This window comes from Equus caballus, chromosome 12, assembly GCF_041296265.1.
Source record: "Equus caballus isolate H_3958 breed thoroughbred chromosome 12, TB-T2T, whole genome shotgun sequence".
NCBI lineage: Eukaryota > Metazoa > Chordata > Mammalia > Perissodactyla > Equidae > Equus > Equus caballus.
In genome coordinates, this window is record NC_091695.1 from 45,609,900 (window position 1) to 45,630,321 (window position 20,422).

General features: G+C 57.7%; 2 long non-coding RNA genes across 5 annotated transcripts; both read left to right on the plus strand.

The window, feature by feature from the left end:
• The first annotated feature begins 4,738 nt into the window (after positions 1-4,738).
• On the plus strand, positions 4,739-12,629 carry LOC106781476 (uncharacterized). 4 transcript variants are annotated; one of them, XR_011423739.1, is made up of 5 exons: positions 4,739-5,261; positions 9,534-9,798; positions 10,145-10,471; positions 11,197-11,785; positions 12,471-12,629. It is a non-coding gene; the product is annotated as an uncharacterized lncRNA (long non-coding RNA). The 4 variants fall into 4 exon arrangements; XR_011423738.1 differs by having other exon boundaries at positions 10,145-10,288; XR_011423741.1 differs by having other exon boundaries at positions 10,145-10,267.
• A 1,150-nt stretch (positions 12,630-13,779) lies between these two features.
• On the plus strand, positions 13,780-19,585 carry LOC111775991 (uncharacterized). The gene is made up of 4 exons (XR_011423742.1): positions 13,780-15,323; positions 16,956-17,234; positions 18,330-19,042; positions 19,234-19,585. It is a non-coding gene; the product is annotated as an uncharacterized lncRNA (long non-coding RNA).
• Positions 19,586-20,422: the final 837 nt, after the last annotated feature.

Below are 20,422 nucleotides of genomic sequence, written 5' to 3' on the forward strand. Positions count from 1 at the left end.
TGTACTGGGGGGCTTTGGGGAGAAAAAGGAAAATAAAATCTTTAAAATTGTTGTGACTTCCTGATGAATTGTCCTTTTCATTATCATAAAACATCCCTTCTTATCTCAATTATTACACTTTATCTTGAAGTCTATTTTATCTGATGTTAATATGGTCGCTCTAGCTTTCTTATACTTACTGCTGGCATGGGATATCTTCTTCCATCCACTTACTGTCAATCTGTGTTACTGTTTAAAATGCCTCTCTCATGGGCATATAGTTGAGTCTTATTTTTTGTTCAGTCAGACACTTTCTTTTAATTAAAATGTTTATACCATTAACATTTCATGTTATTAATATGGTTGGATTTAGGTCTACCATTATTAGTTGTTTACTATTTGTCCATTCATTTTTATTCTTCCATTTCCCCCTTCTTGCCTTCTTTTGTATGATTTGAATATTTTTTAGTATTCCATATATCTATTCCAAGACTTCATTTTGGTTCATTTTTATATTTTTTACTGTTACACTGAGATTCATAATTTTTTTCCACTCATTTTTGGTTTATTTTCCTTCACCTCATTGAACATAATTGTAATAGTTTTTTAAAGTCCCTGTCTGATAATTCCACCGTTGGAGTCATTTGTGGGTTGGCATCTATTGATTGTTAATGGGTCGCATTCCTCTGGTTCTTTGTATGTCAAGTCATTTTGAAGTATATCCTGGACATTGTGAATATTACATTGATTGACTGCTAGGTTTCATTATATTCTACTGAAGAATGTTGATGCTTTCGTTTTAGCAGTGATTAACCTGCTTAGACCTACTCTGTAAGCTCTGCCTTGCCTTCTGCAGATGGTGGTTGAGATCTCAGGTCAATTCTCTAAGGCTTTTCTCTGTTGTTCTGAGTCTTTCCCATGCATGTGTGGTCCGGCTCAGCCTGAGACTTGTGTGAGGTTCACACACAGGATTCTCCTGCGGCTCACTCCCCAGAGGCAGCCGTGGGCTCCTTTCCCTGGTCCCTCCCGCCAGAAGGATGATAAGGATCCTCTTGGCATCTTAGCCACGTGTCCCATGTCACACTGCCCTGAGACTGCAGCCCTCCTGGAAGGCAGAGCCAACACAAAGTGGAGAACGCACCTGCATGCCGTCAATACTCCCAGTGTGACTCCCTTCTTGCTTTTGTTTACTTCTCAGAATCTTCAGGTAGTTCTATTTTTTGTCCAAAGTTTACCCTCATCATCGGCGGGAGAGCTGGTCTGTAGAGGCGTCCCACCGCCGTACCAGAAGCCAACTCTCTTGGCAGAGGATTGGCAGTGCTGGTGGTCCACCTCCTGCTGCCTGTGGTTAAAAGTGAGACAACAGACAAGCCAAAGAAAGAACTGGTAAGTCTGAAGGAGCCAAGACCTGCTGGATTTGACTAGCAAACCATTTCTCACCACCCCCTGCTCCGATATTCCCAGATTAAGAAAAGGCTTCAGAGGCAAAGATCAAATTCAGGTTGAAATGATAAGAGCCTCTGTTGAGATCTCCGAAAGATCTAAAGGATGCCTCAGAGACCTACGTGGCAAACGAGAGGCCTCTACGGAGCTTAAGGGCTTGCCTCACAGGTCTTCCCACGAAATCAAGGGCTCTTCAGAAATCTTCAGAGAGATTTCCCACGGCAGGGTCACAGGAAGCCCAGAATACAGAAGTGCTTATCTTGAAGAGAGGAGTCTTGTCTCATCTTGTCTATTGGAATGGATTATGAATTGATTCATTAAGAACCCATAAAGTTTTAAAAGAATTGTATCCACTTGGACTAAAAGACACAGACGCTGTACAAAATCAAATGAGAGCTTTGGACCCTTAAACGTCTACGGGCAAGAAGCAGGCTGAGAAAAGGGCTCAACTGTAAGCACGGGCTGCTTTCTGTGGAAGAGGAAGGCTAACTCCAAGAGCTCAGAGGACAGAGCTCAAAGCCACAGGGACTCATTCCCAGGCAGTGGGACCGCATCCCAAAGAGGGAATGGGCATCCTGTGCCGGGCTGGATTTCAGAATCGCTATGGGCCAATGACAGCCATATTTACATATTGGGATTTCAACTGGGATTTCTGCAGCAGCTCTCGTCTTCCTGTCCCACTGCTGCATTTGGGTGTGAGGAACAGAAAACTGGAGTCCGGTCCATGGTTGCTACTCAGGGAGCCCTATGGAGGAGCCATGCTCGTTCACCTCGAGCTGATGGTGAACATGGAATCCTGGACCCATCGCCGCAATGGGGTGGGAGCTGGGAGGAGGGGGCATCTCAGGGGAAGGGAGGAGCAGACTTTGAATGTGGGGGGGGGTGTGAATTGTTGAGGCCAGAGGGCAGCCTGTGGCACATCGTATTTTCCAAAAACGACCACAGCAATGTTTCCAGGCCCACGTGCTCTTCCACAACCCTGCCACTTCCCCATCACAAGGCAGAGTCCCATTTCCCCTTGAACTTGTGACTATCTTGAATAGATTGGAGGGGAAGGCCGTCTGATTTCCAAGCCAGGTCATAACAAATGATGCAGCTTCCACCTCCATCTCCCCGCCCGGACCCCATGCTGACCCCGGAACGCAGCCACCATATTGTGAGGCAGCTCAAGCCGCGTGAAGACACCATGTGTAGCCACTCCAGCCAACAGCCCCAGCTGAGGCATCCGCCGTGAGCCCCCCGCCGTGAGCCCCACATCAACGGGCAGACGTGTGCGAGCAAGCTTTCCCTGCTGTGTCCTGTCTGAATCCCTGATGCACAGGACCCGGGAGTGTCACAGATGGTCGGTTTACACCACTAACTTTGGGGTCATTTGTATTCAACGACAGTAACTGGAACAATGGTTTTGCAACCGATCCCCGGAGGTACGAGGTAGCACATACAGCCCGAGTCACACTTCCCACCCTGGGAAAGGGGACCGGTCCTCCGAAGAAAGAGCCTGGCACAGCCACAGGAGATGGCCGATTCCCACGCGGGTCAGGAGGCCCACCAGGGAAGCAGACCTGGAGCTGGAGACCACCCCTTGGCTGGCCGATGCGCCCCGAGTCATTGGAAGGGGTGAACGCTCTTAGGGGATCAAACCACACCCTCCATTCCTCTCGCTGGGACCAACTGGAGTCTGAAGATGCAGGGACGGGGCAAAGTCCAGCCGGTGTCTGGAGAGGTGAAGGAGACGGCTGCAGGTCGGCTAGATGCCTTCTTCAGCAGAGAGCGGACGACCGTCTCCCAACTGCTCCATCGAATCCATATTTCCGCCTGGGATCCGGTCTCCGGTCTCTCGTATTCTTTCTGTCCCGTTCTCTTTGCTTCCGTTCCATTGTTTTGTGTCATCCGCATCCTTGCTACTCCACGTGTGGCCCTTCACCCAGCAGCACCAGGATGGCCTGCCATGGGCTAGAGGGGTAGGGTTCTTGCTAGACCCACACCAGATAAGTCAGAAGCCACAGGACTCTGCAGGCGATTCGAAGGCTCGGCGGAGTTAGAGAAAGGCCGCTCTACACCGGCTCCTCGGCAAATCCAGCTTGCTGGGAGGGCCCAGGGACGCTCAGCCCTGGGGGAGAGTCAGAGCACGGCCGCTGCCAAGCGGAGCAGGCACCTGAGGACGGTGCCAGCCCCCGTCCCTGGAGGCGGGGTGCCGTCAGTGTACGGATGCTGAAGGGGACCTCCTGCAGTGTCTAGCACGGGGACGGCAAGTGGGTTTTGCCTCACATGCAAACCTGGTTGATGGGTGTTGGCCCGGCACGCTGGGCGGAGGACGATTCGGGAGGGGGAGTCTAGACTCTGCAGGAAAGAGCGCTGTGATCAATTAGTGATGTCTGCTGGGGCTGGGGGGGGGGGGGGGGGGGCGGGGCCACCCGTGTGTTATTTGCTGTCGTCTTCTAGGATGTGCAGGGTTAGTTCCCTGCCATTTAAAGCCTCCTTCCCTCCCTCACTGCTGAAAGGTCTCCCGAGAGAGGTTACAGCTTGTAAGCCCGTCTCTGCACGTGCCGGCCACCCATCCACCACTCTGTATTCTTGTGGATGCGACAAGTGTGGGTCTGTGGCCCCTGGCCAGGGCCTGGCTTCCAGCCCTCCGTGGCCACACTGCTTGCTCAGGGGCCGAGGAATCCTCCACACCGTCAGTGTGCCCCCCATTAGATTCACCACTTGAACCGCCCCGCAAGACCGTGCCCTTTGCAGACCCTGCTTCATGGGCATGAAGCGAGGTGCCCAGATCTTAATAACAAGTCTGGTTCCAGTTACTTTCTGAACTTAAAAGCAAGACTGAAAAGCAAAACCGATCTGGGAAGTCTGCACAAGTCCCCTTATTCCCCCCTCATGGGAGACCCCTCGCCCCTCAGAAGGCAAACGTCTTCCGGTTTTCAGATCCCTCGCTCCGACTTTCCCACCTGACCCCGAGCTGGGCAAGGAATACCGCCCCCATTTTACAGATAAGCAAACCGAGGCTCCGGGAGGCCTCGGGAGCTGGGGGGTCACACAGCCAAAAGAAGGCAGAGCCGGGAAATGCTAAGAAGGGCCGCCGTGGCCCCTTTGTCCTGCACGTGGGCTGAGGCTCCTGCGGGAGGAGCGCCAGCAGCACGGCTGGGCGTGGGCACCGTCACCAAAGGGAACCCTCCCCCTGCAACTCCCAGGGGCATGCTGGCCCCGGACCCTCCTCCCACAGAAGCTCCTTGGAAGCAAACTTGCTGACCTCAGCACAATTTTTTTCCAAACACGCCCTTCCTCCGTCTCCCCAAATCTCAGTGTCTTTGGATCATTTCCCTGCGGAGAGGCCAAGGCGGGCCCGGCGGCCCCTAGAAGGGGTTCCCTCCCGGAGCCTTGCTCTCAGCCCCCGCCCCTCCCCAGCCACCGTCCTGGCCTGCTCGGCTGGGACACTCGGCAGAGAAACCACAAATAATTTTGCTGTTTAGCAGAACATCAGTCTGGGTTTCCACGGCAACAGCCTCTGGAGCCAGCTGCCCCGGCAGCTGACAGCGCAGGGCCAGGCCGGCTCGCATCTCCCGTTGGAGCGGAGGAAATGGATCCACTCTTGTTTCTGAGATTCCAGAATCTCCAGGCTGGACGCCGGGGGCCTCCGTGACACAGAGGCCAGGCCAGGGGATCTCGGAGACTCAGCGGCGGTCGGGCGAGGAGGCTGAGTGCCTGCCTGGGAGGGTGAAGTCAGAAGTCCCAGGGCGACCCACCGCCCCCAACCATCGTGCATCGGCCCGCTGCTGGGCACAGGCACGCACCCGGAGCGCCACCTGTCCCATCCTGCCTCGGCCTCGCCACCTTACCAGGCAAGTCCCACTGCGGCACCACGGGGCAGGTGGGGAAATAGAGGCCCAGAGGGACTCCGTGGCTCCTCTCAGCACACAGTAGGCATCTGGTTCCAGAGCCTGCGTCTGCTCACCTCTCAGCCCATGGCCGCTCCTGCTCCGGAGCGTGGACACCCCCGGGGTCTTCGCGTCACTGGTCTCTAAGGAGCTTCTGCCACGAGGGGACTCCTCAGAATAGCGGAGGCTCCTGTGTGCTGAGTTCTTGCTACTGTGCTGCCCGCTTCTGGTGCTTTTTTCTTCCCTCTCTCATTCCTTCCCCGAGGCAGGATATGCTCTTCCTACCCACTCTGCTTCCGAGAAAAGCGAGGCTCAGGGAGGGGAAGCGAGTTGCCCAGAGTCACATGCTCCCAAGTGAGGGGGTACAGGTGGGAGCCAGGCCGACTCATAACTCGCACCCAAGATGCCCTAAGGGCGGTGTTGTAGGCAGCGTCCTGGCTCACCCCTTCCATCCCACAATCGCCCAGGTGGACATCTGACCCTCGAGCACTGGCTGTCCCCAGGCCCCTGCCGCACGACGGAACCAAACTCTGGGGGATATAGCATCTCAGGGACTCTGGAGCCTGGGAGCTGGCCCTGCAGGGTCAGGCCCTGAGCTGGCTCCATGGCACGTGGAGAGAGACAGGAGCGAGGTGCTGCCGTCCAGGACCTTGCTGTCTCGGGGCGGGGGCGGGGGAGAGTCGTGTGGACAAGCAGCCGCAAAGCCACGGAACAACATCACCGTATGAGCCTGAGGGTTTTTCTCTGGCAGCAAGGAGCACCAGGGCAGTTTCCCCTTGGGAGAGAGGCCAGTGTGAGTGCAGGGCTGGGAGCAGTGTGGGGCCTGAGACGTAATGAGACGGAGGATCTGAGACCTTGGGGAGCCCAGGCCAGGGCCAGCGGGAAATGCAGTACCAGTGAGTATGATATTGAAGAGGCCGGCCCATGCGTGGGTGACAGGTGGGGCCCGAGCGTGTGCGACGCCCAGAGAGGGAAGAACCGAGAACTCCTCATCTATGGTCAAACAGAGGACGAGGGAGCTGGGCCTTTCATTTGTTTAACTGTGGCTTCATGTCCCTACTTTGTCAAAAAAAAAAAAAGGGATTTGTGGTGGCTTAATAAACACACACAGTAGGACAGGATTTTTAGTAGGAGAAGAAAACAAGGGGGAGAAACATAAGATAAAACAGAGATAGAGTTAGTGGTCAAAATAGATGCCATAAGGTCCTCTGTGCGTGCTGTCTGAAGTATGGCAAATTTGACTCTGAGTTTCCTGGCAGCCAATGCAAAAAGGAAAGCACGCTCTGCCATTCAATTTACAAGGTGCACAGGATGAAACAAACAAGCCGCTGGGAGATGCCAGGTTCCACGTACTTTGGAAAAAGAAGAGGACCTTCTTATCAAGATCGTCTTGACAACGCCTGCGTGCATAACAGCTGGACCACATCCCTGCGTAGACGAAGTGATGCTTATGGCTGAAGCATCCTTTGAAGTGATGCTTTGAAGCATCTGTGGGGCCAGGAGTATGGCTCAGGCCCCCTGCAAGGGGTGAGCCGGGGCCGACAGGCATGCAGACGTCTGGTGGCCAGGCTTTCTGGAGCTGTGCTCGAGCACAGCTTCTCACCAAGAGTGGGGGCATATCAGAATCCAAACCTCCAAGTTCTCATACCCATGAGATTCTGCAAAGCCCCCACCCCCCGTACAGATGGGACCAAACCCTGGCGCTCAGGTGGGCCTTGCGTGGGCTGGAGGCACCGCCCTGGAAGCTGGTGTTCAAACTTGGCTGCCTGCTGGAATCGCCCAGGAGTTTACAAAGACCCTGGTCCCCGGCTCCGCCCCGGGTTATGATCTAATCTCCTCTCAGGTGCGGTCCGGGCTTGAGGATCATTTAAAGCTCCCAGGTGATTCTCGTGTGCAGCCAAGTTCAGAACCCTCTGGGGGAGCCGCGTCACCTGTTCTCCGCCCACGGTCTGGGACCCACAGTTTGGCAAAGGTCCCACAGCAGAGAATCAGGGTGGCACCCCGAGGGCCCCAGGTCCCAGGGGAGGATGGGTGCCCCAACCAGTCTCAGGGCTGAAGGGGAAGCCACCCACCTTGGAATGCGGGTTAACCAATGGCTGTGAGGGTCCTCGAAAAATAATTTAGGCTCTGCTCCGAGCCCCGGTGCAATGGGTGATGGGACCCCTAATTTCACTCCGTAGATAAGCTTTTCCCAAAGGCAGTTGCTCAGCAAAACACATTTCATGGCGTCCCGGGGGAAGGTGTTCCGTGGGCAGAGTTTAAGGAACACGTGGCACCGCTGTCAGCAGGTGTCCCCACACAGGGCCGGCGATTTTCCCAAAGGCACATGCGGGTTTCCCCAAGCTCTCTGGCCATCGGCTCTATTTCCCAGATCGCGTGTTTTTTCAGGAACTGGTCCACGGAGGTGTGCCCTACGGCAGCTTTGTCGAGAAAAGCTGCTGTCATCATTCCAGCCAGACCCAGTTGTTTTTTTAAAAAAAGTCATTTATTAAAGAAATCTCCGGGCCGGCACAGCTACGACATCCGGCTCGGAACCCCGAAACTGCCTGGTTCCCCGAGATAAAGCGGTTGGAACAGGTACCCACGTGGAACGGAGCAAGCTGAAGCAGGCTGGTTAGCACTCGGCGAGCTAAATGTCAAAAGATGTGCGCTAAAGACGACGATTCAGATCTTGGAAGCGTGGAGTCGATGCCATTCTTCCCGACGGTAGTTAATTAGAGGCGCCAATCACCTATTAAGAGATTCCCAGCCAGTGACAAAATAATCGTGTCATTAGAAGGGTTAATATTTGTAACCCGTCAACAGCCCTGAAAAATGCGGGAGAGAATACTATAAATCAATAGAAAATGACAAGGGGCGAGAAAAAAATGAGGAATAATGTCCTCTAACAGATGCATGATGCAGGAAGAAACATCCCCTAAACTTTATTGGCTTAAAACCACCGCAGCTTCCTTCTGGCTCACCCCACGTGTCAGGGGAGCGCGGCAGAGATTCTGCTGGTTGGCCAGTCAACGAGCCCGGCTCCTGGACGCTCAGGGTCTGCACCAGCCTCTGAGATCGCTGGGGAAGGGCTGACAGTGGAGGTGGGAGGGTTTAGATGCTGGCTCTTCAGAGTGCGCCCAGCCGGGTGCAGCCCTAGCTTGAGGCCAGGAGGAGAACCTGCTATCTGGGAACAGTCCAAAGGCCCCCACCAGGGACAAAATCCTCCACCCCCTTGTCCACTGAAAACGTGCAAATTGGAACAAGAGAGGGACTATGGAATTGCTTCCCCAACGTTGCAGAGATAGAAACAAAAGTGAGGAGAAGCTTGCTATCCTGTAGGCAAATGCTTATCCTTTTCTTTTTTAAGTACCACATCTACTTTGTTCTAAATCACGCATTAGGAGACAAACCTGCAGACCCCAGACAGATTCGCTGCCTTGTTTTTGTACAGCTGTGAGCTAACATTGGTTTTTAAATACATTTTTTTTTTTTGAGGAAGATTAGCCCTGAGCTAACGTCCACTGCCAATCCTCCTCTTTTTGGTGAGGAAGATTGGCCCTGAGGTAACATCCGTGCCCATCTTCCTCTATTCTGTATGTGGGTCACCACCACAGCGTGACTGACGAGTGCTGTAGGTCCGGGCCCGGAATCCAAACCCGTGAACCCTGGGCCGCTGAAGTGGAGTGTGCGAACTTAACCACTACGCCACCGGGCTGGCCCCTTAAATGCTTATAATGATTGGGAAAAAAATTTTTTTTGAATGATAGAAAAAATCAAAAAAAGAATATTTTGTGACACGTGACAGTTACAGAAAATTCACATTTCCGGGTGCGTTTATGGGACCAAAGTCACACTCCTTGGCTTCCAGACCCCACTGCAAAGGCAGAGTGGAAACACTGTGACAGAGATCGCGTGTGGCCCGCGAAGTCTTCAGTATGTGCCGTCCGGGGCAGATGCTTCTCGTTTTCACTCTCGGTGGAGGAAACAGAGAGGGAGCAGGATGTGTGCGGCTCAGCCCCGGGGACGGTGACCTCGGGCGCGTAGGTGGAGGCAGTGAGTGGGTGAGGGGGCAGCTGGCTCTCGTCAGCTCCTCCACAAGGTGACTGCTGACCCACGCTCCTCGCAGGAGGTCACGGGCAGGGTCTTCAGAAGGCCCCTAGCCTTGCCGTCCAGCCTGTAACCCCACGGAGAGAGGGAAGGAAGGTTGAAAAGGGCCTCCAGTCCTCACCTCCGGCCCCCTGGGTTCACCACTAGGAGATGCTCGGACGATGTCAGCAACGGGAGACCGATAACCAGAGACGGCCGTCCGGTGTGGGGCACCGGCCAGAGAGGAACCAGCTGGCACCATGTGACTAAGGCTCCGGAGGGAAAGACACAGCTGATGTCAGCTTCGCAACCCGGAAAAATCCATCAGCTGGCGACCTCGGCGGCCAGATTCGTACTCTGCTCCGTCGCTGGAACGTTTAGCCAAACTCAGAATCTCGAGAAGAAAGAAGGAGGCCGAGAAGAGACAGCAGAGGTGAGGGAGCGGGGGACGCGTGCTGTCCAGGGAACGAGAGACGGGGCGGCTCAAGGAGGCGGCGGTGGTCTTGTGGTCAGAGCGGCCAAGTCAGGTGAAAAAGGGGCAGAAAGACCAAAGCAGGAGGCACCCACGATCTTGGCAGGAGAGCTTCCCGGTCGCCCGGGGAAGGGGCATGAAGTTCTGGTTTGGCAAGAGTGGCTGTATGGATGGATCACGCAGTGACATTCGACAAGCGGTGACCAGGATTTGTCCTATGCCATGCGCTGTGCTGGGGGTTGGGGAAGTGGCTCATTCGTTCACTCATCCATCCATCCATCCATCCATCCATTCACTCATTTAACAGGTGTTGTCTGAGCGTCCACTGGGGGCCAGGTGCTGGGAACAGAGCCGAGAACAAGACAGATAAGTCGCATGCTCTCGGGGCTCACCTTCAAACAGCGGAGACGGACAGAGGGCACCAAATGCGGTAAAAAGGGAAAACCCGGAGGTGAGGGCAGAGGCGACAGGCTGGGAAGGGAGCACTAGCTGTTGCTCTCGCTTGCCGTGCGCCTTGCACGTGTTGACACCTTTGGAATTCTCACAATAAAGTGAACTCTTCCTGTCTCCATTCGACGGAGGAAGAAACTGAGGCACACAGAGCCAGGACGCTGTGCCCAGGGTCCCACAGCTGGTAAGGGGGACAGCTGGGATTTGAAGCCAGGCACCAGAGTCCCTGCTGGAATCCCAGCGCGAGGCAGTGCTGCTGGGGCCGGGACCCTGGTGGGGACGGGAAGGAGGGAGCCGCTGTTGGCGGGGGTCAGACGGAGAGAAGGGGCTGAGTTACGGAGAGAAACTGGACACACTCCCGCCCCTGGGACGCCAGAAGTCCCTGTGGACGCCGGGGGGCGGGGGGAGTTCACAAGAGCCATCCTCACCGAGGATCGCTGAGCGGCTCCCTGATGGAAGACAGAAAGCTCTAGAAACGTGAGGATGAGGATGAGAACTCCAGGCCGGGGGGAAAATAGGAGCAAAAGAATATGATCTCAGGAGGCAGAGATCACAGAGCGGGGCTGGGAACAGAGAACCGAGGGGGACGGGAGCGCAGAGAATGTTAAGGGAAGAAGGAGATAAGGCTGGGAAGAAACTGGGGGCCCAGTGAGAGCAGCCCCGGACCTGAGGGGGGCCTCCAGAGGCAGCAAGGACTGTCCCCTGGTTAATGAATCGTGATCTGCCTGGTGCAGTGGCAACAGCAACAGTAATAGTAACAGCCTTTCCTGAGCTTTCCAGGCTGGCTATCCTCCGACCCAGCCTCTCAGGCAGGTGCGATTGTCACCTCCACTGTATAGGTGGAGGAATTGGGGCTCAAGCGGGACCACAGGCCAGTCATTAGCGGAGGCTGGTTTTATTTTCCATCAGATAACCAGGAAGAGAGCCAGAAAACACCACGGCTCCTGTCCCGAGTGTGTTCAGCAGCCTGGGGACCACGGGGGACACAGAAGAGCGACAGGAGTGTCGCATGGGGCCGAGCTTCAGGTGATAAAAACGGCTGTCCTGACAGTAACACCAGCCCAGCCTCCGGGCCCAATTCTGAAATCTGAAAAGCTCTGAATCCCAGAGTTGTCTCGTAACCTGCTTGGCACCCGGACCTGACGGGACGTGACATTGCAGGCGGCAAAATTCCCCAGGCCGTCAGATTTTCCTCTCCTCCAGGCGGGTGTGCGCGTGTTTCGTGGACTCGAACGTGGGGTACCAGCCCAGACCCCACGGGGAGGGCTGCCTAATGGAAGAAATTTAAAAGAAGACTTTCTAAAAATCCGGAAGTCTTGTCTTTTGGCGAAAAGGTGTTCTTTGGTTCTGCTGGGGGGGCCCCACTGTTAGTCCAGGGGGTCAGGAGCCCCCAGTGCTGGGTCTGGCCCTGCCTCCCTGTTGACGTGGTCTCAAGAGGCCGGAGGCGGACGTTTCATGCAGTCGAACGGGAGAAGAAGCGGCTGGCCGTGCTCACCAGGTGAGGCTGCTGGGAGGTAAGGAGGAAGCCATCCCCACAGAGGGGATCCCGTGGCATTTCTGGCTCAGATAGCACTTGATCAAGGAGGGGCTCACTAGCCCGTGGGAAGTGGGTCTGGATGCAAGAGGCCCGGGTCCTAGTCCTGGTCGGCTCTGCCACCAGAGTGCTGTGTGACCCCGAGCAAGTGTCCGCCCCTCTCTGGACCTGTTTTTCTCTTTGTAAAGTGCAGGCCGAGGCCAGGCCCAGCAGGCCTTCCCGCTGGCTTGCACCACCTGGGACACACTGAGCCAGACGCTCGGCTTTTTGTCAGCGCCCCCCTCCCCGGACCCCTGGGTGGCAGGACGGGGCCCCAAGCACCCCCGTGTCTCTGCTCCCCATTCTGTAATTGAAGGGGTGGGCAGGCCTCGCCTTTCTCTTTCTCCGTGACATGTGCCTGCGTTTCGGGGTGGAGCTCAGTGCTTTTCCGGAGTCTCCATTCCCACGGGGGCGGGAGGCAGCCGGGGCGCACCCCGCGCCGCCCGCGGGCCATCCGGGCGGCCCAGCCGGGCGCGGGCAGCAGGCAGCGGGCCGCGGGCCCCAGCTCCTCTCTGCTCGCCCGGCCCCGGGTGGGAGGGATTTCCATGGGGCTTATGGTGATTTATAATGGGAAACCTCGGCTCTCCCCCGACATTGTTCTCGCTGACAGAGGGAAGAATGAAGGCACTAAATCTGCTCTCATCACAGGGAACGAAGAAGCCGCCGCTCGGCCCAGCCCCGGTGCCCTCGACCGCAACAAAGTGCTCTATTGTCATCGATTACATTTTTTCTCAAAAAACCTTCAGCCGCGCACAAGGCCAGCGCCATACCCTCCACTGGCTGGTCCTCTTTGTCTGCGCCCGGGGGCAATGGGATGTGTCAGTCTGAGTAATGCCCCTTCAGGACTTCTCAGGAGCCCGCGATTTCTCAGGCCCCTCGGCCAGGGATGAAAGCGGGCCCGCGCCCGCCGCGCAGCCACCACGCCACCTGGCCCACGGGGACCCGGCGGACTCAGCCGGCCGGGCTGGTGGCCGTTCCCTCCTCCCCAAGTCGGCCTGGGGGTGGCAGCGGAGCAGGAGGGCGCAGGCTGGGTGGGCAGTGGGGCAGGGGGTACACGGGGGAGCCGGACAGGAGTCCGGGGGTCTCCTCCAGCACTGTCAATCGTCAGAGGGGACGCGAGTCCCAGCTGCGGTCCTGGGGGGCTGCCCCGGCCGCCCAGGACGGAGGAGTAGCAGCTCCCACAGTCCGAACCACACAGCCCGAACCACACAGCCCTTGAAGGAGCTGTGTCCACACTTCCGAGTGTGTAGTTAGCAAACCAAACCAGGCTGCTTCATTCGTTCATTCGTTCACGTCCTCGCACATTCGTGTGTTCCCGCCTTGCCCGGTCCTTCATGAGTGGAGAGGGGGTTCTGCTCCCCGTGCCTTCCAGGGGCCTCGAGGAGCGGGCGTCTGCCAGCAGCTCGGGTCCAACCCGACGTGGCGCTCACAAGCAGGACCGGCTGCGTAAACGGAGGGGCCCATTGCAAAATGAAAATGAGAGCCTGGTTCAAAAATGAGGAGGGAGGGGCTGCCCCCGTGGCGTAGTGGTTAAGTTTGCGTGCTCTGCTTTGGTGGCCCAGGGTTCGTGGGTTGGGACCCTGGGTGCGGACCTACACACTGCTCATCAAGCCATGCTGTGGCGGCATCCCACATACAAAATAGAGGAGGATTGGCACAGATGTCAGCTCAGTGACAATCTTCCTCGAGCAAAAAGAGGAAGATTGGCAACAGATGTTAGCTCAGGGCCAATCTTCCTCACCAAAAAAAAAAAAAAAAAAAGGAGGAAGTGTAGTCAGGACAGCACGGCATTGACCTCAATGCAGAGCCCTTCTGAGGGCTGGCCCTGTGTGACCGCAGGATCATCCACCAGAGCAGCTGCCCTGCTCTCAGCACCCCTCCGTCCTCTCAGAGTCCTGGGGCAGAACCCTCTGTGCAATGCACTGACCCTAGAGCGGCTGTTAGCCTGTCCTCCCTGGCTGGTGAGGCCGGACTTACAGACTCACATGTGAGCCCTCTGGGAAATCGGGGCTCAACAAAGAGCTTCAAAGTGCCGGGCCCTGCCTGAGCTGCCGCCTGCTCTGGGCTGCTGTCCCGATTGCCAACTCTCGCTCTCCAGTGGCTCATTGTGGGCTCCCAGTTCGAGGACATCCGAGATGCCCTCATCTGGCTGCTTTGTCATTTACCGCCTGGCTGAGGCCCATAGTCAGGCCGGCTGCCCCCTCAGGAGCTTCAGGGCCCGGAGCAGCCGCCTGTGCCGGGGCAGTGCCCCTCTCCCCTCCTGGGCCACCCTCCTGGGCGCTGAACTGACCCCGCAGCAAGCCTGGGCACGGAGCTGCACATGGTCACCCCTGCAGCCACTGCACCGTGAGGAACAGGCCAGTTTGCAGGGGCCAGGCCTCTGCAAGACCCGAGAGGAGGGGCCAGTCCTGGAGGCCCTACCCTTCTGGGCATCCTCCCCCCGGGGGACCTGGGACTCCACATCAGGGCCATTTGGGGCCTGAGCCTTGGCCCAGGACACTGCATTCTCTTAGGGCTTCATCCTTGCCCGTGCGTGACAGAGAATAGACAGGAGCCTGCAAGACGGGGTCACTGAGGCCGTGTGCCGGCTGGGAGACGCAGAGATGACAGAGCAGAGGCAACATGGCAGGGACGAGCTCCCCCAACTGGCACCTTTGCCTGGCAATTCTTTGTGCTCCTGGGGGTACTGGGCACAAAGACCCGTGCACCCACGCCTTTGGTGCCGGGACTCTGCAGCACCTCCCGTCAGGAAGGGGTGAGTCTGTCTGTCTCTGGCATCTGGACCAGCCTGTGACTTGCTCTGACCAACAGAACGTGGTGGGAGTGGCACGGGGCCGATTCTGAGCCAGGCCTGCTGCCCAGGCTCCCCCACACCCGCAGCACGGCCTGGCGGCCTGCTGGGGCACGATGGGCTGTGACGTCCCGGCGAGCGCCGGAGACGGGAGAGCGGAGGCCCGATCGGCAGAGCCCTCTCCCAGACCCGCAGCTGATGGTGGACGCAGGAGCCCGGCCAGCCCAGAGGCCACCAGGTTGAGCCCAGCCTCGCGGCCCCTGCAGACTCGGCCATTGTTCTAAGCCCCGTGCTCTGGGGTGTTGGTTACGCAGAGGTGCTGATGGCCACGGGGCCTGGCAGCGAAGGGGCAGCTGTGCACGCAGCCACTGTGTTTCTCTCTTTCCTCCAGAGGAGGTTCTGCCCCCGAGAAGCTCTGCTCAGGGCCCCTTCCTGGGAGCCTGTCCTGAGCAAGGAGCCTGCGGGGCGGAGGCCACCAGGTGTCACGGAAGGAGCCAGTGTGCCAACCACTGCTTCACTGCGTCATGCACTCACTCCCCAAGGCTTCTGCAGGGGCCCTGGGGAGGCCCAGGCCACAGGGCAGGGTCACGCCTTCCAGTAGCTTCCAGTCCGATGGCGGAGATAGACAAGGAAACAGATGAGGCCACGTGGCGTCTTCTCGAGTCAAACCAGGTGAGCCCGTGGGAATGCCAGGAGGGGCAGTGAAGCCCACCCCAGGAAGAGGTGGTGTCAGGACCTGAGCCTGTGACCCCGGAGCCTCACCCCAGACCAGCTGCTCACCCCTGCTCTGCCAATCCCTGTTTCCTGTAGACCTCTGGCCACACCGTGCCGGAAGGATCCAGAAAGCAGACGGGGGGGGTACACTTCCTCTGCACCCCACAATGCAGACAGGGCCCAGGCTAGCCCTCGGGTGCAGGCTAGCCCGCCACCCCTCAGAAATACTCAGAAAACACTTGCTGAGTTGAATTGAAAGGAACTAAATTAAATCAAACAAATAGCACTGGTCTGTCTCATTGGGTGGGCCACAGCCTCATGTCCAATGATGTGGTCGGGATGGGGACCATTTTCCATTTTCCTCTCCCTCCGGGTCTCCACCCCCAGGGTGGGCACAGGGCTGGGAAACATCAGAGCTGATGCGTGCTGACCATATTTGTAAAGATTGCCCCTCTTCTCAGTCAGAAAACTCCAGAATAGGTCTTGTCTACTCATCTCCTTCTTCGTTTTATTCCTCAAATTTGGGGCAGGGGCACCTCCTGTGGGACGGAAACTGTGCTCGGCCCCGGGGTGAGAAGGGCAACCAGACGCAGTTGCGGACCTGGAAGAGATCATCGTCTAGCAGAAGAGATGGTGCAGGCAGGGGCCACAGGTGGATGTGGAGGGAGACATGGCAGGATGAAGGGTCAAAGGGAGCCCCAGTGGGGACCTGAGTCCAGGAAGGCTTCCTGGAGGAGGGGACCCTTGGGCAGGAAGGAAAGGGGAAGCAGGGCTGGAGAAGGCAGCAAGGGCGTTGAGGGAGGGAGAAGAGCGCAAGCCGTGTGCAGGGCCACTGCAGCGCCGTGGTGGAGGGACCAGGGGGCTGGGGCACGATGGCCGGAAGCATTGTTGACTCCACAAGTTTGGAGTTTGTGCTGAAAGCAGACAGGGAAATCCGGAGGATGCTGTGGTCCATTGCTCCCTGGTCCCTGATGCTCCCAGCCCCGCCTCCACGCCCTTTGCCCCTCGTCTTGGCGTTTCCTCCCGCGTGGGGCAGAATGTCCTGCTGGCCCCGCCGAGGCAGGGCTTGGCAGCGGGATGAGCAGAGGTTTGGAACCTCCCTACAAAAGCTGTGCTTCTGCCAACCAACAAGAAGGTGCCCAGGGGGCCCGCTGGCCCAAGGAGGGTGAGGGGTCTTGAGCAGACCCGGAGCCCAGCCCCTCAGCGGAAGGCCAGCCCCACCCCACTCCGATGCTTGCTGGGATGGCTTCCCAAATACAGGGCCGTCTGAGTCAGTGCAGGCTGCTCCACCACAGTACGCAGCCCGGGGGCTGAAACAGCCAGCATTTTCTTCTCCCAGTCCTGGAGGCTGGGAACCCAGGATTGGGGCGCTGCCTGTCCCACGTCTGGCGAGCGTCTGCTTCCTGGTCCCCAGATGGTCATCTTCTCATTGCGCCCTCACGGGGCAGAGGGCAGACAGCAGCGAGCTCTCTTGAGTCCCTTCTTACACGGCCACTGATCCCATCACGGGGGTTTCCACCCTCATGACCTCATCACCTCCCAAAGGCCCCGCCTCCTAACACCATCCCATGGGGATTCGGGTTTCAACAGGTGAATTTGCGGGGGACACGCACATTCAGTCTACAGCAAGCACTTAGACTCAAACCCTCGCCTCCAGCTCCGCTTCTGGGCAAACCCAACCGGACGCGGCAGCCACGTGCGCAAACCCAGACGGCGCTGCGGGGGTCTCCTGGGCGGGCGAGGCCAGGTGGCAGGACGCACAAGCCCGGCCCGGGGTTTGGGCCTTCAGCCCAACCTTCGCCAGCCCTGGGATCTCAGGAAAGCCTCGATGAGGGGACGGTGTCCTGCCTCCTCCCGTGATGAGGTAAGGTAAGCAATGGGCTATTTGTCACGTGCCTGGTACCCGACAGGTGCTCAGATGCTGTGGTTACGATGCCACAGCCCAAATCTGCCAACACTTTGCTCAGCGGTTTTAGGCAGGAGCCAGCCAAAGGCTTTCACTCGCCCTCTCCCGGGGGTCAGATCACCCTGCCCTGCCCGCCTCTCCCGGGAGCCCATCCCCTGGCCCTGGTGGCACCGGACCCTTCTGGTGGGCAGGTGGAGCATGCGCCCGGGGAGGGGGCAGTTACCAGTCACTGATCGGATCAATAGTGCCCCCTCCCCTGGCCCCGAGGCTGGCCTGCCTGAGGGGTCCGGCCATGGCCCCTTCTTCACCCCGAGCCTCCCCCGTCGCCGCCGCCTCCCCACCCCTCTTCCCCAGCCCTCCAGGGTGAGCCGCTTGGGGACAAGTCCATCTGTGACGTGGTCCTTCCATACAGAGGGTCGTGGGCCTGTCAGATTGGGCCACCCGAATTAAGGGTGATGATAAAACCTGTCCCTCCAAATTAGGCCAGAGCCCCGGAGCCCCGCTGATTACAGGCAGCGCACAGCACGGACAAAGGCGCCGGGCAGGTCCCCAGAGGGTCATTAACATGGATGGAGGCCCTTTGTTTCTGCAAATTAGGCCACGGGGGTGCTCCTCGCAGAAGCTCATAGCGGGCATCCACAAGTCCGAGGGTCCTGGGTTCCAGCCTGGGGTCCCCCGGCTGATAAAGAAGAGACCAGGCCATTTCCCAAGCTTGGGTTCCTGCCGCGGGGGCTCGGCGGGGGTGCACCTGAAGAATGTTCCGGAGAAGTGGTCCCATGGACCAAGTAGGAATTCTTGCCTCATGTGGAGGGTTTTGCTCTTTGCAAAACCTTTTAGGTTCCCAGTGCCTTTCAACCTCCTCCACCCCCACCCCATGGGAGGTGGCCAGCACTTTACCGTTTATAACGCTTCCTTCCTCTGTTCTTTCGTTTGAGTTTTGCGACGGGTCATTGTCTCTTCAGACCGAGTTCAATGATTTGCCCAGGGTCACACAGCCCATTAGAAGCACGTGGGTCCAGATCTCAGGTCTCAACACCCACATCCCTTCCCCACATCAGGACCACCATGCCCGAGACCCCGCACCAGGAGAGGGGCACGTGGACTTCACTCACGCCCTGTGCTCACGGGCAGAGCCGACGTCAGGATTGAAAGGAAGAACCTCGCCCGCCTCACCTGGCTCACGGTGCTCTGGGGCAGAAAGGCAGGTAGCCAGCCACCCCAGCCCCCAGCGGGGTGACCCCAGGCCAGTGAGGGACAGTTCAGAACGAGAAGGCTCCCTTCTCAGCAGGAGGACCCCGGGAAGCCACCTCCTGCAGCCGCTGCAGAGACCATGCAAGTCTAATCTGGAGAATTCTCTGAGCCCGCCAATGCCTGCCCTGCCATCCCCAGCTCCCTCCCTCCCTTGCCCCTGCCTGGCCAAGCTCAAAGGGGCGGGGTGGGGGTGGCCCTGTTGCTCTAATAGAAATCGCTTTCCGCCAGACAGCACTGTCACAGTACACAAAGTTGTGCTCTTGAAGGAAACAGGGCCGGACGAGCCCGCCTATTTCACAGAAGTAATCCCAAGCCCCAAGTGCTCAATCCTGACCGGGTACCAGTAACTGCAGCCAGCGCTACACCCGGCATCGCTTGTATGGCTCACACGGCCTTGCCAGCGGGAACAGCAGGGCCGGCTACGTCATTTGTGGGGTCCGGTGCAAAACGAAAATGGAGGGCCCTTCTTCCAAAATGAGGAGGCCCCTGAACGCAGGGCCCTGTGTGACCCGGGGGCTGGGTAAGTCAGGGTTCCTTCAACGCCTGTCTGGCGGGCACCGCTTCGTGCCAGACACAGTTCCCTCCACCTGGGGCGCTCAGTCGGTGGGGTGGGTGGGGCTGATGACAAATAAGCAACAAGAGGGTCACGGACTGTGTGACGGAGCTGAAGGAGGTAAACTGGGGGCGTCCCTGGGGGATGCCTCTGTGCAGGGGCTGATCAGAGAACTGAGACGCCTAGAGTGACGCTGAGTGCCGACCCTGCGGGACGGTGACCCGGGGGGAAGGAAGAGTCTGAGCAGAGGAGAGGAGGCTGGGAAGGTGCCGGCTGGTTTCCGTCCTGCTGTCTCCATTAGATGAACTTCCCCGGTGGTCTGCACCCTGGGCCCCACCCCACGCGGAACCTCACAGAGGCTCTCGGGGCACCCTCCCCACCCCAACTGCCTCCTCCTGTCTCATCTCGCTCACTCCTCTGTTTGGGGCTGGGTTTGGCATCTTCCCTTCCTACGTGGATACGTTTCAATATTTCAAAAGGGAATTTTATTAAAAAGCAGTTGGATGACAAGGTTTCATACCTAATACATTGTCGTGTGAGAACAAAAAGTTCTGAAACAATACAGTGATATGATTTGTACAAAACGAACAGGAGTGTAAATGTGGGGAGATAGAAAAAGAACTGGAACGGGGCCTGCCCGGCGGCATAGCGGGTAAATTCTCATGCTCCACTTCAGTGGCCCAGAGTTCATGGATTCAGATCCTGGGTGAGGACCTACACCACTCAGCAGCTGTGCTGTGGTGGCATGCCACATAAAAAGTAGAGGAAGATTAGCACAGATGTTAGCTCAGGGCCAATCTTCTTCACCACACCAAAAAGAAAGAAAGAAAGAAAAAAGACTGGAAGGACTTGCATCAAAATGTTAACCAGGATTACCTCTGAGCAGGGCGATTTGAGGGTTTTTATTTCCCAGATCATCCTCTTCCGTGTCTTCTGATTGCTTTTGCAATATACACGTGTCAATTTTACCACCAAAAAATGCCTGGTCGTTCACTCTTGGGGTGAGAGGAGGCGAGGAGAAGCCACTAGGGGAGGGGGCGGGCTCCTCTGCCCAGCGGGGCCTCGTCTGCTCTTCTCCTGGCCTGGCTGTCCCCTGCCCAGTGGTCCTGGCTCTGGCCACCCAGCTTGCACATTCGACTCCCTCCCCCGACACCCACACCCTCCTCCCCTTCGGTCAGGCTTTGCCACCTCCCACCCTTTGCCCCTGCTGTGTCCCCTGCCTGGCCACCCGCTCCTGCCTGTCTCAGCAAGGGCACATCAGAAACACCTCCTCCAGGAAGCCTTCTCAGATTCCTCGGCTGGGGTGACCCCACCTTCCCCCAAACGCCGCCTGCTCTCCCCGTATCT